The 5,917-nt window shown below is 42.5% G+C and overlaps 1 long non-coding RNA gene across 1 annotated transcript; it reads right to left on the minus strand.

The window, feature by feature from the left end:
• Positions 1-2,034: 2,034 nt before the first annotated feature.
• On the minus strand, positions 2,035-5,654 carry LOC125947440 (uncharacterized). Its single transcript, XR_007468300.1, has 4 exons — positions 5,322-5,654; positions 4,061-4,263; positions 3,520-3,680; positions 2,035-2,260 (listed from the first exon to the last, which is right to left on the minus strand). It is a non-coding gene; the product is annotated as an uncharacterized LOC125947440 (long non-coding RNA).
• Between the last annotated feature and the right edge of the window lie 263 nt (positions 5,655-5,917).

The following is a 5,917-nucleotide window of genomic DNA, read 5'->3' on the forward strand; positions in this document are numbered from 1 at the left end:
CGATAAACGCCCGCACTTCGTAGGCTGCTATGGGTTTCGCAAATGCTAACACAGCTTGCAAGAAACAGCGCATTAAATTTCATGGTTTCGTCATGGAGGTGTAGCATCCAATATGCTGTGTCACCTTAGTCGTTACAGCGTTCTCAAAAATGCCCCGATGGTATTAGCATACCTGCCAAGCAGGAACAATGAAATTCGCAAAGATCTCACAGTCATGACAAAGAGAGGGAGGGGGAGGTGAGGTACCTCTTGCTGCGGCGAGTGTCAGCGTCGGCGGCGTAACAAAGCGAACGAGCACTGCGAAAGATGAAAGAGCGAACGTGGAGCGGGAGATTGAAAGACGCCAATGGCGGAGACCAATGAGAGCGGCCCCTTCAGTGACGTGCGCGCGGGAAAGTGGTGTCATGCGGACCCGCCCGACCGCTCGATGCGTACTCGTATCTGGTCTCAGCAGGACCGCTCGTTTCATGCTTTCCTCTGCTCGCGTCGGCTTTCACTCGGACCTGCTTTTTTGGTCTCGTTCGCGCTTGTTTCGATTGTCACGGTTTGTGATCTTGTAATCTGATAGCATGCGCGACGCGTATTGTGTACTACTTTCTGGAAGCCACGCGGCACCAGCGATTACAGTGGAGCCTTCGACGAGTCATGTACGAAAGCCGACTCGCTCGATCCGCAGATCAGACTACGATCGCCGACTCTGCTGCATCTCTCTCTCAAATTCTTTGCCTCAGTATATCGTGAAATAAAAACACGCATAGAGCTGCGCTCAAATATCACATTTGGGAGTATCGTAATCGTCGGTGATTTTTTTTTTCTGTGCCAAGCTTCTGTCGAAAACATACGCGCTTTATTTGCGATGATTTAATTTTAGATGCGGCACACAAGCAGCAGCAAATTAGAGAGACCGCAAAGAGTAAAAAGCAGCACATTTTTACATCGCAGTTACTTCCCAGGTAGCACGAACCCATCTAAAAGACGTCTACATTTGGGCTTGTTCAAGCCAAGAAGTTGTCTACTATCCGGCTTCTACAAGCCGATTAGTAGCCTTAGAACTCCACAAGCACTCCTGAAGCCAAGCTAATGCTCCCTCCGTATTCGTCTTGGGGAAGTCTTGGCAAGCTGTTCGTTAGACTATCTGTAGAACTTTCGTATAAAGGATTATTTTGCTTGCCGGAGAAATTATGCAATCCACCTTGCAAAAGAAAAAGGTTAAATAATGCATATGTTAACCATGCACTAATGCAGATCGCTGGTCCTGATATGCTTTTCTTCTAACCAGTCTTGTGATACAGGATTTCTAACCAATGTAGATATATTGAATGTGACTGGCTTTACCTTCAAAACTAAAACACACCAAAGCTACTAAGCTGAAAAAGTTCAGTATAATGGTCTAAATGCATGCTTTTGAAAAGGCATAAATATTAAAAGGAGCCACATAGATTTCACAGTTTGTAATAAAATCTGTGAAGGTATAATGTTGAGAGGCCGTGTGTGACATGCAATTTCTACAGTGCTGTTCACTTGCAAAGTGTATTAATGTTCTTGCGAGTCTATTCACTTCGGAAGAATGTTATTTCAGTGCATAAATGACATTGTTGGCATATGTATGTATACATGTTTGCACGTCACAGATGGGCTCTCACTATTATACCTTGACAGATTTCATTACCAAACTATGGAATCTATGCAGCCTTTAATATTTATGCCTTTGGAAAAGCATGCATTTAGCACATAATACTGAACTTTTTTCAGCTTAGTAGCTTTGCGTGTTTTTATTTTGAAGTTAAAGCCAGTTGCATTCAATATATGTACATTTCCTAGAAATCCTGAATCGCACCACTGGTTCCAAGAAAACAATAGCAGTACCAGTGATCTGCATTAGCGCACGATTAATTTGGGTATACTGCTAACACAAGCAAAATTCATGCAGCACACAAGGGCACATTGAAATGAGGCACATTGAAGACATCTTGTAAAATGCCTCTTCTGTAGCCAGCATTTCATAACAATGTTTAAGAGGCAGCAAAATTAGCAAAAAACAAAATTTTATTCTTGCAAATTATGTACATGTGCTTGTCCTGCTTTGATTCTGACTAAATATATACATAGGAAATGAATGGCATGTAATGCCGTGCACTGATTGACTAGACTGCATATATTATGGATTGCATGTCTAGAAAAACTGAACCAACATCTTAACAGAACTAAGGAGGACGAAAGGCATGTCAGCTGGCGGCAGGTCCAGTATCCTTTGATGCATCTGCACCAGTCGAAAAAAGGGAAAAAAGACCAGACTCACTTATAGTAAGGCCAGTAAAAGCCAAATGCTTAGCATAAACATGACTAAGAAATAATCTCTACATATTAGAAAAATTAGCGAATACACTTTGTTTTCTCTCGGTGACTACTGTTAAGGGCATGTAATGCGCACACCACTTTCAAACATTATAGAACTGATGCACTCATGATGCATAGTTATACTTGTTATAAGCCTGGCCTTTCAGTGGCTGTCCCCACAAGACTGAACAATGGCATAAAAAAAAACAAATACAACACATAAAAAACTGCTTAAAATCTGCAGGCATAAGCATAGTGCCAGAAGACAGGTATAATTCATTCTATAATTTAAAGTGCCTTTTCACGTTCACCTAAAGCATCTCCCATGTCCTTTTGCTGCCTGGAAGTAAATATTTATATCTTTCTTTTACACTGCATCATGTAAGCAAGTGGCCCTGAACGCCAACTCTACTTGGGGTTCCCAGAATTTATTGTCTGAAGTAAAATTCTTCAGAATGTATACAAGTTTCCCTATGGCCACAGTAAAGCATGATGTCACAACATCATGCATAGATGGTCGTTGGAAGTTATCTGGCGATTGAGAACAGACTGATATAAGTAGAGTTTAGAACGCCAAGACAAAATATTAATCCCATACCATGCACTTCTGATCTAGAACCAACAGTCGATTTTAATGAGATGCAAACATGCTACATGATGCTGACTCAGTTAAAAATGTAAGTATATCTTAAATTTCTATATAAAATTACCTGAACACTAAGCTTAACGTAACGTGCTGGCTTTTTATCTGCTCGCAAACTGCAATTCTTCAACCAGGCAGTTGCTGCTTGGCGAATGGCATCGGTCATCACATTTTCCCACGTGGTATTGCTATGAATAGCTTCTGGAATACCAAACCATCTAGTCAAACAGTGCAAGTAGCACGTGTACACGGTATCAGCAGTTGTGGCTGATATCCGAACCATTGCTACATACGAACAGATTTGCAACTCGTAAATAAAATTTGTGGAACATCAGTTCTATGGAACTGCAAGGGGGAGGAAGGCTTATAAAAGAAAAAGATGTCCACCCGACTTAGCTACACTGGATGGATGATATTTTTTTTCAAATGTGTTCATGTTTTTATTTTATTTTTTTCATTCAAAATAGCATGTATTTTGTGAGTAAGAGTCACTGCACTTTATCTCTAGGCCCAGTCAAACAGCAGCCCTCTAATCTTACCTTCCATGACACTGTAGACATGCATGTCCCTGAAGCTCTTTTTCCGCTGCTGGCCTAGAGTCTAGCTTAAGTTTCCACCAAAACAGTCTGAAAATAGTGGGTAGGATGCCCGCAGTAAAGCTTCTTAAGTACCAGCCCCCCATAACAGAGAGCCGTTGTATCTGAAAAAAAATTTGGAAGAGAACAAAAGGGATTCAAAGCCGAAAACACCAAATATACACACTGTGGATATTACAGTGGCTGCATGAAGGCGGGTATTAAATCCGCAGAAAAGGTAAGGCAGATGACACTAGATGATTATGCATTCCAGAGAAATTACTGCAGCAATATTTACACACAATAACTGCCAAGATGTAAACAGCCATAGTATAAAAAAGTATTAACTGAAACTACTGCGTATACAACTCAAAAACATGAAGCCACACAATTTCAATAAAACAATGAAGTCAATTTAACATGCATATAAAAGGCATTAGTTACACCTGGCACGAGTTATTATAAAAATGTGCTCATGTAGTCAATTAATAAAGCTTTTACTTACAAGGTGTCATCAGAATGCAGGATTGGAGCTCTGCTCGGATTCTAATGTGGTCACGGTTTTTTTGTTCACCAAAGGCAGCTTGTAATCAGCCACTGCCATTCTGCCAGTTTCGTTGGGAACACTGAGAGCTGCTAGGAGCCTTTCATCTTGACGTCTTATAGTCTTCCCATGTCTGTGATTAGTACGTGAATGTCTGAAAGCACCTAGAAAAGATAGACAAGAGCCATGCACACTTTGACAGCTTGGACGGTAGCTAATAACATGTTGCACGACGCAACTTCTACATGCATGAGTATACTCCTATATAGCTGCACATGTTCGATCCTGTTCTGCTCGTTGTAAGTATTTCAAGTCCCATCCAAGCTTTTGGGAACTAGTGCCATCATTTCCTATCTGAGGTGCAACCTGGCTCAAGATTATGTCACTATGGTTGGTATTCTTCGCTGAAATCATGGCCTCACTGCACTACGGGTAGCATTCATCCATAGAAGTGCTTGCATTGGGCAGGCTGTCATACTTTTGCTGTTCAAGGCCTTGGGTACTACAAAAAATGAATCAAAGCGTATCTTATACAACGGGCAACAAGGGAGTTCGCACAAAGTCTCATTTTGTTTTTGTGCGCCGCTTTGCTTTTGGATAACGTAGGTACAGCGCAACAATTTTTGGAAGGGACCAATTAGACAGGAAAACGCTGGTACAGCGTATCCGTTTCCTTACAAAAGTTGTTGCGCTGTACCTACGTTATTCAGTATGTACCAACTCGCCCAAATCAAGCTGTTGTTTTGCATTTGTTCTTCACAAACTGAATGCAGCGGACGCACATAAAACGCACGTGCTTACGTCTCGATGCAATCAGTCGGGGACGCAGATATATTATTCGCATAGTGATGCAGTTCTAAGACCATCAACGAAGTAATATAAGTCAATAAGCGACATAGCTCGCGTTTATATAATTACAGCACCAGCTTAAAACATTCGCAACTTTCGACCACGAGGAAACTAGGCGGCGATTCCGCGAGAAGTGGTTCCCGATGTAACAATTTTAGCACCATCAGTCGATGCTAACAGCAGTGAATGATCCCACACCAACCAAAATGTAATCCCAACCTGACGAGCTTATATATAGTGTCCGTGACATCGGACGTGCCGCGAGGAAATTCGAAACAACAGCCGTTGCATGAGAAACAATCAACCAAGAGGGTCATGGTGCTACAATCGTGTGACAGAGCTTTCTAAAGAGAGAAAAACTTTAACCACTTACCAAAACGAAGCTGAGCCATCAACGCAGGAACACACAGAGAATGCGATGTGCGCACGAAAGCGACCCGCTGAATTCTTTGCAAAGTGCGGGCGCGCGGCCATGCGCGACACTGCAAGCGCGAACGGAGACAATGCACGGCAACGGCAGCATGGCAGGCGCGGGAGCTAGCGTTGGAAGCGGCCAAGCCATAGTAGCGCACCAACTGTTGTGCCACACCATGTTATACTAGCCTGTGAAACTTCGTTCAAAATGTTTTATTAAAGCTTTTACGAATTGTGTAATAACGGCACACATTTTATTGAAAGGTTTTGTTGTATTGCCATCACCCGCACACGAAACTATGGCGCGGCTTTCAGTTTGAGCTGACGCGGTAGGTTTGAATTGGCCATGGAGGAAGGTACCTTCCTCAATGGCTGATACTTAGTACGCGCGCTGTAACCGTCTAACTAGCGGCCTATGCGAAATCGACTCCAGCATAAACCTTGCAGTACGCTGGTAATACACTGTTTTGTGCGGAGAGCTGTTATATGACGATACCATAACGATGTAATCATTCCATTGATGGTGCTGTCGAAGGAATCGTTGCAAGCTGGTAG

The sequence above is a fragment of the Dermacentor silvarum genome, chromosome 8 (assembly GCF_013339745.2).
Source record: "Dermacentor silvarum isolate Dsil-2018 chromosome 8, BIME_Dsil_1.4, whole genome shotgun sequence".
Taxonomy (NCBI): Eukaryota; Metazoa; Arthropoda; class Arachnida; order Ixodida; family Ixodidae; genus Dermacentor; species Dermacentor silvarum.